This window comes from Oncorhynchus gorbuscha, linkage group LG18, assembly GCF_021184085.1.
Source record: "Oncorhynchus gorbuscha isolate QuinsamMale2020 ecotype Even-year linkage group LG18, OgorEven_v1.0, whole genome shotgun sequence".
NCBI classification, from domain to species: domain Eukaryota; kingdom Metazoa; phylum Chordata; class Actinopteri; order Salmoniformes; family Salmonidae; genus Oncorhynchus; species Oncorhynchus gorbuscha.
The window spans coordinates 67300043-67312100 of record NC_060190.1 but is presented as its reverse complement, the minus strand read 5'-3'; the positions used below and the strand labels follow the sequence as shown (position 1 = coordinate 67312100).

The window sequence follows — 12058 nt, the reverse complement described above, 5'->3', positions numbered from 1 at the left end:
CCTCTAGCACTGAGATGCAGTGCCTTAGATCACTGCGCCACTCGGGAGCCCCTGAGCACTCTAAAAATGAGGGGTTCAACAAGGGTTCTTCTAAGATCCTCAAAGTTCTTTGAAGAACCTTTGTCACGTTCGTTATAAGGATCGGACCAAGGCGCAGCGTGGTATGTGTACATTCTTATTTATTAAAAGAATGAACACTGAACAAACAAACAAAATAACTAAATGAAACACGAAGCTATACAAACGAGTACTGACAGGCAACTACACATAGACAAGATCCACAAACACCAAAGGGAAAATGGCTACCTAAATATCATCCCCAATCAGAGACAACGATGTACAGCTTCCTCTGATTGGGAACCATATCAGGCCACCATAGACATATCACCTAGACCTACAAAAACTCTAGATATACAAAAAAAATAGACAATACAAAAACTAGCGTACCCACCCTAATCATGCCCTGACCAAACCAAAATATAAAGAAAACAGAGATTTCTAAGGTCAGGGCGTGACAACTTTAGGGTTCTTGGCACTGAAAATGGCCCCCAAAAGGTTCTTCCAAGAACCCCATAGGAGGTGTGGTTCATCGAGGAACCTCCTTAGTTAGTGGGGGTTCTTGCAGGAACCTAACTGCCCAACTGAAACATTTGAATTTTAAAGGATAGCACTTAACTGAAAATGTAAAGAGCTCCTCAATTTAAGGTAAGGTTTGTCCCTTGTATGATCTAAATTGATATGGTTTGATGATGATACCATGCCAATTGTGGTATGTTATGCAGATCACATGTACCATTCTCCTCCCTTACCTCTTCAATGAAAATCCCATAGTCCTCTACATTATGGACAAACTATGTGTATGAAAACCATTATCAAAACAGTTTTTTCATTAACATTTACCACAAAAACCAAGGTATGAATACTGTTGTGTGCATGTTTTGTTAATCATCTGTATAAGTACAATTTTTTGGATTCAGACTTTACCCTCCCTACACCTCTGATGAATTTAACAGGAAACCTGTTAGATCACCATGCACTGCAACATTTTTCTGTCTATGGATACAGAGAACATCAACAAATTAACATCAACACGCCAGACAATATATCCATTGGACTTGGGGTTTACCTCATATTTGGCTTTCTTAAAATTCTGCTTTGCCACTAAAATCATAAACACTGACAACTAAAATATTGTGTTATTGTTATGCATATTTTTATTAGTAATAATAGGGGGAGGGTAGTTTAAAAATTAATCCCAAAAGGTTATTTGAGGATCCATTAAAAGGGGTTCTTTAAAGAATTTATAGGGGTTCCCCCACAGTTTCAATTTGAAGAACCCCTAAAGGATACTCCTGTAAGCTTTTCTTTTTGAGCCCACCACCACAGAAAGTACTGAGCTAGGCTGAAACACCTGCATTTTGGAGCTGCCTTACTCAAAACAAAAAGAGACCATGTTTGTATGCGGCTTTATTAACTCAATTATTATTTTTATTTTTTACATTGCTTGCTAACTGATATCGGACATGTATTAACGCCAAAATACAATGCAAAACAGGCAAGAATAAATACACATATATATATACAGTGGGGAGAACAAGTATTTGAGACACTGCCGATTTTGCAGGTTTTCCTACTTACAAAGCATGTAGAGGTCTGTCATTTTTATGATAGGTACACTTCAACTGTGAGAGACAGAATCTAAAACAACATTCCAGAAAATCACATTGTATGATTTTTTTAAGTAATTAATTTGCATTTTATTGCATGACATAAGTATTTGATACATCAGAAAAGCAGAATGTAATATTTGGTACAGAAACCTTTGTTTGCAAATACAGAAATCATACGTTTCCTGTAGTTCTTGACCAGGTTTTCACACACTGCAGCAGGGATTTTGGCCCACTCCTCCATACAGACCATCTCCAGATCCTTCAGGTTTCGGGGCGGTTGCTGGGCAATACAGACTTTCAGCTCCCTCCAAAGATGTTCTATTGTGTTCAGGTCTGGAGACTGGCTAGGCCACTCCAGGACCTTGAGATGCTTCTTACGGAGCCACTCCTTAGTTGCCCTGGCTGTATGTTTCAGGTCGTTGTCATGCTGGAAGACCCAGCCACGACCCATCTTCAATGCTCTTACTGAGGGAAGGAGGTTGTTGGCCAAGATCTCGCGATACATGGCCCCATCCATCCTCCCCTCAATATGGTGCAGTCGTCCTGTCCCCTTTGCAGAAAAGCATCCCCAAAGAATGATGTTTCCACCTCCATGCTTCACGGTTAGGATGGTGTTCTTGGGGTTATACTCATCCTTCTTCTTCCTCCAAACCCTGCAAGTGGAGTTTAGACCAAAAAGCTCAATTTTTGTCTCATCAGACCACATGACCTTCTCCTATTCTTCCTCTGGATCATCCAGATGGTCATTGGCAAACTTCAGACGGGCCTGGACATGCGCTGACTTGAGCAGGGGGACCTTGCGTGCGCTGCAGGATTTTAATCCATGACGACGTAGTGTGTTACTAATGGTTTTCTTTGAGACTGTGGTCCCAGCTATTTTCAGGTCATTGACCAGGTCCTGCCGTGTAGTTCTGGGCTGATCCCTCACCTTCCTCATGATCATTGATGCCCCACGAGGTGAGATCTTGCATGGAGCCCCAGACGGAGGGTGATTGACCGCCATCTTGAACTTCTTCCATTTTCTAATAATTAGAATTCTTACTGGTTGGGAGGTGATCAAATACTTATGTCACGCAATAAAATGCTAATTAATTACTTAAAAATCATATCAAATCAAATTTTATTTGTCACATACACATGGTTAGCAGATGTTAATGCGAGTGTAGCAAAATGTTTGTGCTTCTAGTTCCGACAATGCAGTAATAACCAACAAGTAATCTAACTAACAATTCCAAAACTACTGTCTTATACACAGTGTAAGGGGATAAAGAATATGTACATAAAGATATATGAATGAGTGATGGTACAGAGCAGCATAGGCAAGATACAGTAGATGGTATCGAGTACAGTATATACATATGAGATGAGTATGTAAACAAAGTGGCATAGTTAAAGTGGCTAGTGATACATGTATTACATAAGGATGCAGTAGATGATAGAGTACAGTATATACGTATACATATGAGATGAATAATGTAGGGTATGTAAACATTATATTAGGTAGCATTGTTTAAAGTGGCTAGTGATATATTTTACATCATTTCCCATCAATTCCCATTATTAAAGTGGCTGGAGTTGAGTCAGTGTGTTGGCAGCAGCCACTCAATGTTAGTGGTGGCTGTTTAACAGTCTGATGGCCTTGAGATAAAAGCTGTTTTTCAGTCTCTCGGGCCCAGCTTTGATGCACCTGTACTGACCTCGCCTTCTGGATGATAGCGGGGTGAACAGGCAGTGGCTCGGGTGGTTGTTGTCCTTGATGATCTTTATGGCCTTCCTGTAACATCGGGTGGTGTAGGTGTCCTGGAGGGCAGGTAGTTTGCCCCGGTGATGCGTTGTGCAGACCTCACTACCCTCTGTAGAGCCTTACGGTTGTGGGCGGAGCAGTTGCCGTACCAGGCGGTGATACAGCCCGCCAGGATGCTCTCGATTGTGCATCTGTAGAAGTTTGTGAGTGCTTTTGGTGACAAGCCGAATTTCTTCAGCCTCCTGAGTTTGAAGAGGCGCTGCTGTGCCTTCTTCACGATGCTGTCTGTGTGAGTGGACCAATTCAGTTTGTCTGTGATGTGCATGCCGAGGAACTTAAAACTTACTACCCTCTCCACTACTGTTCCATCGATGTGGATATTGGGGGTGTGTTCCCTCTGCTGTTTCCTGAAGTCCACAATCATCTCCTTAGTTTTGTTGACGTTGAGTGTGAGGTTATTTTCCTGACACCACACGCAGAGGGCCCTCACCTCCTCCCTGTAGGCCGTCTCGTCGTTGTTGGTAATCAAGCCTACCACTGTTGTGTCGTCCGCAAACTTGATGATTGAGTTGGAGGCGTGCGTGGCCACGCAGTCGTAGGTGAACAGGGAGTACAGGAGAGGGCTCAGAACGCACCCTTGTGGGGCCCCAGTGTTGAGGATCAGCGGGGTGGAGATGTTGTTGCCTACCCTCACCACCTGGGGGCGGCCCGTCAGGAAGTCCAGTACCCAGTTGCACAGGGCGGGGTCGAGACCCAGGGTCTCGAGATTGATGACGAGCTTGGAGGGTACTATGGTGTTGAATGCCGAGCTGTAGTCAATGAATAGCATTCTCACAAAGGTATTCCTCTTGTCCAGATGGGTTAGGGCAGTGTGCAGTGTGCTTGAGATTGCATCGTCGGTGGACCTATTTGGGCGGTAAGCAAATTGGAGTGGGTCTAGGGTGTCAGGTAGGGTGGAGGTGATATGGTCCTTGACTAGTCTCTCAAAGCACTTCATGATGACCGAAGTGAGTGCTACGGGGCGGTAGTCGTTTAGCTCAGTTACCTTAGCTTTCTTGGGAACAGGAACAATGGTGGCCCTCTTGAAGCATGTGGGAACAGCAGACTGGTATTGATTGAATATGTCCGTAAACACACTGGCCAGCTGGTCTGCGAATGCTCTGAAGGCGCGGCTGGGGATGCCGTCTGGGCCTGCAGCCTTGCGAGGGTTAACACGTTTAAATGTTTTACTCACCTCGGCTGCAGTGAAGGAGAGTCTGCATGTTTTCGTTGCAGGCCGTGTCAGTGGCACTGTATTGTCCTCAAAGCGGGCAAAAAGTTATTTAGTCTGCCTGGGAGCAAGACATCCTGGTCCGTGACTGGGCTGGTTTTCTTCTTGTAGTCCGTGATTGACTGTAGACCCTGCCACATACCTATTGTGTCTGCCGTCTACAGTCAGCCGTTGAATTGAGATTCTACTTTGTCTCTATACTGACGCTTAGCTTGTTTGATAGCCTTGCGGAGGGAATAGCAGCACTGTTTGTATTCGGTCATGTTACCAGTCACCTTGCCCTGATTAAAAGCAGTGGTTCGCGCTCTCAGTTTCACGCGAATGCTGCCATCAATCCACGGTTTCTGGTTAGGGAATGTTTTAATTGTTGCTATGGGAACGACATCTTCAATGCACGTTCTAATAAACTCGCACACCGAATCAGCGTATTCGTCAATGTTGTTATCTGACGCAATACGAAACATATCCCAGTCCACGTGATGGAAGCAGTCTTGGAGTGTGGAATCAGCTTGGTCGGACCAGCGTTGGACAGACCTCAGCGTGGGAGCTTCTTGTTTTAGTTTCTGTCTGTAGGCAGGGATCAGAAAAATGGAGTCGTGGTCAGCTTTTCCGAAAGGAGGGCGGGGCAGGGCCTTATATGCGTCGCGGAAGTTAGAATAACAATGATCCAAGGTTTTTCCAGCCCTGGTTGCGCAATCGATATGCTGATACAATTTAGGGAGTCTTGTTTTCAGATTAGCCTTGTTAAAATCCCCAGCTACAATGCATGCAGCCTCAGGATGTATGGATTCCAGTTTGCAAAGAGTCAAATAAAGTTTGTTCAGAGCCATCGACGTGTCTGCTTGGGGGGGGAATATATACGGCTGTGATTATAATCGAAGAGAATTCTCTTGGTAGATAATGCGGTCAACATTTGATTGTGAGGAATTCTAAATCAGGTGAACAGAAGGATTTGAGTTCCTGTATGTTTCTGTGCTCACACCACATCTCGTTAGCCATAAGGCATACGCCCCCACCCCTCTTCTTACCAGAAAGATGTTTGTTTCTGTCGGCGCGATGCGTGGAGAAACCCGCTGGCTGCACCGCCTCCGATAGCGTCTCTCCAGTGAGCCATGTTTCCGTGAAGCAAAGAACATTACAGTCTTTGATGTCCCTCTGGAATGCTCCCCTTGCTCAGATTTCATCAACCTTGTTGTCAAGAGACTGGACATTGGCGAGAAGAATGCTAGGGAGTGGTGCACGATGTGCCCCTCTCCGGAGTCTGACCAGAAGACCGCCTCGTTTCCCTCTTTTACGTTGTCCTTTTTTTTGGTCGCCGGCTGGGATCCATTCCGTTGTCCTGGTTGAAAGGCAGAACACAGGATCCGCTTCGCGAAACTCATATTCTTGGTCGTACTGATGGTGAGTTGACGCTGATCTTATATTCAGTAGTTCTTCTCGACTGTATGTAATGAAACCTAAGATGACCTGGGGTACTAATGTAAGAAATAACACGTAAAAAAACAAAAAACTGCATAGTTTCCTAGGAACGCGAAGCGAGGTGGCCATCTCTGTCGGCGCCGGAAGAGAGAGGTATGAATGTGCTAAAATGCTCATTTGTAGAAAACAAAAAAGGAGCTACCTTGTAATAAAATGAAACATCTTCTTAGCCAGATTAATTGTTTTGAAACTGAAATCCGGTGGCAACATGTCATTCAGAGCAGGTAGGGCAGAGCCCCGCCTATTTTGAGCCCCACCTATATATATATATAAATACTTCAAATATATATATATACTGTGAGAGATATATACATATATATATATATATAATCTAAAACAAAAATACAATGTGATTTTCTGGATTTTTATACATTTTAGATACATATATACACACATATATACATATATACTATATACATATATACATATATAATATACACATATATATATACACACATATATATATACACATATATATACACATATATGTATATATATATATATATATACACACATATATATATATATATATGTGTATATATACACACATACATATATATATATATATATACATACACACACACACACACACACATATACACACACATATACACACACACACACACACACACACACACACACACACATATATATACACATATACACATATATATATACACATATATATATATATATATATATATATATATATATATATATATATACATACTTCAACTGTGAGAGACGGTATCTAAAACAAAAATCCAGAAAATCACATTGTATTTTTGTTTTAGATTCCGTCTCTCACAGTTGAAGTATATATAGGCGGGGCTCTGCCCTACCTGCTCTGAATGACATGTTGCCACCGGATTTCAGTTTCAAAACAATTAATCTGGCTAAGAAGATGTTTCATTTTATTACAAGGTAGCTCCTTTTTTGTTTTCTACAAATGAGCATTCTAGCACATTCATACCTCTACTTTGATCTGTTTTTCTAAAAACAACATTTCAAACTCCAACAAGAGGTCCCCTAAGGACACAGAAGATAGCCTTAGCTAACAGGGTGGAGATCATCAGCAGAACAACGAAGAGAAGCAATGATTAAGATAATAACTAACTAACTCACACTTGAATGTTCATAAGCATAAGTAGGTTCTCATTCTGCTCATGTCCAGTCTGTTCTTAAACCTGCAGCCCCGCATGACTGGTGTATTTTGGTCACAGAGCCCACACAGTTCTTCCACTTGTGTCTGCAGACTGCCCTCCTTTCCTTGTGTAACGTAGAAAGAAGGGGCAGCTTCTATAAAAGGCAAAAAGGAGCTAAGGCTCTCCTTGTGATACAGTCTATAACTATAGGTTGTATCAAGGTCTTACTTTGCTAACACTTTTGATTCCATTTTTTTTAAATGAAACCTGTTCTCCTTCACTTGAGCAAATCAAAACAACACCTTCCACAAGAACTGGCATAAGCAGTTATTACTTGTCCTTATGGATCATTTTCTGCATATATATATATATGTGTATGTATGTATGTATGTATGTATGTATGTATGTATGTATGTATGTATGTATGTATGTATGTATGTATGTATGTATGTATGTGTGTGTGTGTGTGTGTGTGTGTGTGTGTGTGTGTGTGTAAATGAATCTTGTTTTGGTCTCTTTTCTCAAAAAGCAAGCATGTGAGAATCTGCCTGTTCTCATTCTCATACCCTCAAGGCAGCATTAGCCTCTGAAAGCTATGATAGCATGTCGTTTCTTAATTCACTCACTAAATAAACTGTAGGCTACAATAAGTCTTGTGTTTGTAATAACAAGCGATGAATAGGGCTGTATGTACTGCTGTTGCATATTTACACTTACAACAAACAGTCCCTCAAAAATAAGATGTTGTTTGGACATCAATAAACATCACCCAGAATGGTGTAGAGAACGCAGCTGAGATTTCAGTGTAGATAGCCAGTTCGATATCAGAGGGAACTACAACGTATATGTCTTGACTCTTGATATATTGGTAAAATGACATTAGTGATTTATCAAGTGCAGGGCCTAGCCTATATATGGTAACTATATCCAATTTCAGTGTGAATATTCTGCTGAATAAAAACACAGAACAAGCTTATTAGCAGTCATAACAGATCAGTTAGGTTACTTCTCCAGTTAGCAAATGATCACAAAGCTGAGATCCTTATGGACATATGGCCAAATATACAGTGCAGAGCACAACACTTTAAATTAGGTCGTTTAACAGTTCAATTAACTTACCCAATAGCAGAAGCCTGTGGGTTTGTTTGTACTCCCTCTTCTCTGCTTTCAGACTCTTGTCTATGTTCCGACTTCTCTTTAATTCTGCTTTGATCCGTGCTTTCTCCTCCACTCTGCGTTGATCCCGAAGCTCCAGGTCGGAACAATTATCCTGCTGCCCAGGCTCGCCATCTAGCCCAGCATTAGCACCCGTTCGCCCGCTGTAGGTTATCGATGAGTGCGGTCCTATAATCCTAGATCTAAAACTATGGCACATCCCCATAACGAGCCGCCAGGTTATAATTCAATTACCTAACACTGACTGAGCGTGGAAACACCATTATAACAGTCTCGCTGTTTATTTTCACATCCCGTTAGCGGACATGGGGTCCGTGCAAGGACCAAGGTGTCCCCTTCTCGCACTTGAATGTTTTTTCTGAAAACGTAAAAACCACTCACAGTATCTGACGAATATGAAACTGAACGACGCACAGTCTCCGTGCTTCTAGTGTGATATATTTAAGTAGATAGCTTGTTGGTTTGCCCTATTTTGATATCGAAGTGCTTCCTCATCCTGTTACCATTTTTAGGAGCAACAGGGGGAGGCAGAGGAAAAGCCACGCTTTTGAGTCACATGATTTGCGTCATTCATAGCCTGCCTTAGCACACCTGATTAAATCTCAAATCAATCACTCTCACAGAATATACATACTGTACTCTCACAGAATATACATACTGGAGGTCGGGTTATAGCTTCATGGCTCTTTTCAGTGTCAGAGTACTTTCTGTCAATCACCATATTCTTATCGGCAGACTCAATAGCCTTGGTTTCTCAAACGACTGCTTCGCCTGGTTCACCAACTACTTCTCTGAGTTCAGTGTGTCAAATCGGAGGGCCTGTTGTCCGGACCTCTGGCAGCCTCTATGGGGGTACCACAGGGTTCAATTATCGGGCTGACTCTTTTCTCTGTATATATCAATGATGTCGCTCTTGCTGCTGGTGATTCTCTGATCCAACTCTACTCAGACGACACCATTCTGTATACATCTGGCCCTTCTTTGGACACTGTGTTAACTAACCTCCAAATGAGCTGCAATGCCATACAACACTCCTTCCGTGGCCTCTAACTACTCTTAAACGCTAGTAAAACCAAATACTAGCATCACAACCCTGGACGGTTCTGATCTAGAATATGTGGACAACTACAAATACATAGGTGTCTGGCTAGACTAAACTCTCCTTCCAGACTCATATTAAACATCTCCAATCCAAAACCAAATCTAGAATCGGCTTTCTATTTTGCAACAAAGCCTCCTTTCACTCACGCCGCCAAACTGACTATCCTACCGATCCTCGACTTTGGCGACGTCCTCTACAAAATAGCTGCCAACAGTCTACTCAGCAAACTTGATGTAGTCTATCACAATGCCATCCGTTTTGTTACCAAAGCCCCTTATACCACCCACCACTGCAAACTGTACGCTCTAGTCGGCTGGCCCTTGCTCACAAATTCTTTCCTCTGACACATTGGTGTGGCTGGCTTCTGGGTTGAATGTGCGTTGTGTCAAGAAGCAGTGTTGGGTTGTGCTTCAGAGGACACATGGCTCTTGACCTTTGCCTCTCCTGAGTCTGTACAGGAGTTGCAGCAATGAGACAAGACTGTAACTACCACCAATTGGATACCACAAATAAAAAAGGGCAAAAAAAAAAAGTAAAGTCTTAAGCTCTGCCTCACTGGTCACAATAACAGCATGTGCTCCAGCAGGTATATTGCTTGCTACTTACTGGCCTATTTATTGCCTTTTACACACACTTTCTTTTTTCTATTGTGTTGACTGTTATTGACTTGTTTATTCCATGTGTAACTCTGTGCTGTTGTTTGTGTCGCACTGCTTTATCTTGGCCAGGTCGCAGTTCTAAATGAGAACTTGTTCTCAACTAGCTTACCTGGTTAAATAAAGGTGAAATATATATATTTTTTTTAAATACCCAAAGCCAACACCTCATTTGGCCGCCTTTCCTTCCAGTTCTCTGCTGCCAGTGACTGGAACGAATTGCAAAAATCGCTGAAGATGGAGACTTAACTTTAAACATCAGCTATCTGAGCAGCTAACCGATCGCTGTAGCTGTACATTGTCCATCTGTAAATAGCCCACCCAATCTACCTACCTCATCCCCATATTGTTTTTATTTACTTTTCTGCTCTTTTGCACACCAGTATCTCTACTTGCACATCATCATTTGCTCATCTATCACTCCAGTTTTAATTTGCTAAATTGTAATTACTTTGCTACTATGGCCTATTTATTGCCTTACCTCCTCACGCCATTTGCACACACTGTATATAGACTTTATTTTTTTCTATTGTGTTATTGACTGTACGCTTGTTTATTCTCTGTGTTGTTGTTTGTGTCGCACTGCTCTGCTTTATCTTGGCCAGGTCGCAATTGTAAATGAGAACTTGTTCTCAACTAGCTTACCTGGTTACGGTAAGCTGGTTTTAAATAGGCAAAATAAAACTGATAGACCGCAATTGTGTTTATCTGAAAATGTCAATATCTTACTTTGAAAAGGGGAAAAAACGGTGTATCGCTCAATATTTAGATGAAGATGGATTATATTAACACTACTGTTAACTGTTGGGTTATTGCTATCATGCGGTGCCTTTCCTGTCCCCAGGAAATATCACTTCTTATTTAGTGTATAGTAGTCGGACATACGGATTTCAAAAATCTTTAAATATAAGGTCAGGTGTCCTTTACCTTAAAAACTCACAAATATGGATATTAAAAGCGAATTTTATGCATTTTCTAAAAATAATTCAGTGGACATAGGAGTTTTTGCCATGTCCCCGGAGGTTATTCATCAAATTCTACGAGAAATATAAGCCATAAAATAATACAATATTTAAAAATATTCTTCATTATTTTATAGTCCTAGTTAAATTCTCTCTCATAATTTTTTTACATGATTATTGTATTTATTATTATTTTATTTAAGATTTACTGTGTGTCTCTGATATCACTTTCCACCCTGTTAGTTTGTTGTACATTTTCCATTTTAAGAAAACAACCCTTTCCTACAATGACACCACATTCAGGAAGTGTCATAATTTATTTGGTGGGAAAACAACGGTGCAAAGATAAATAAATATAAACACTCAGTTGTATCTATCTTACCATGTTTCATGTTGTTAGTCTGTATTTCCCACTCATTTACACCTTGTTAGGCAAAATTATTTATACAAAAAAAATCGAAATGTTAAACTATGTTTGATAGAGAAGTTAAAATCCTGTTCAAGTGTTTACCATTATTCTAGCTCAATCTTGGTCACTCACGGAGCTATGGCTAATTTAATCTCCAAATTGTCCACTTTGTTAGGTTCCACCCTGTTAAGATTTTTTTTCTGAAGGAATATACATATTATTATTTTATTTTTTCCCCCTTAAAATTAAGAGGTTCAAAAGGCACTGCTGTGTATGTGTTATAGATTTTTCAGATTGGACCAAAGAAATCGGATTAGGGATGTTTGTGATTGACTAGAATTCATCCTGTGGAGGAACCTCTCTAAAATTGCCAATAGATGGCAGCAAATTCTAACTAGTTTGGTACAGCCGGAGACGGCTTCATAATGTTTTGTATTTACTCCAA

At 41.2% G+C, this 12058-nt stretch overlaps 1 pseudogene; it reads right to left on the bottom strand.

Annotated features, from left to right (window-relative positions):
- LOC124003734 overlaps positions 1-9019 on the bottom strand; it is a 43266-nt pseudogene extending 34247 nt beyond the window's left edge.
- Between the last annotated feature and the right edge of the window lie 3039 nt (positions 9020-12058).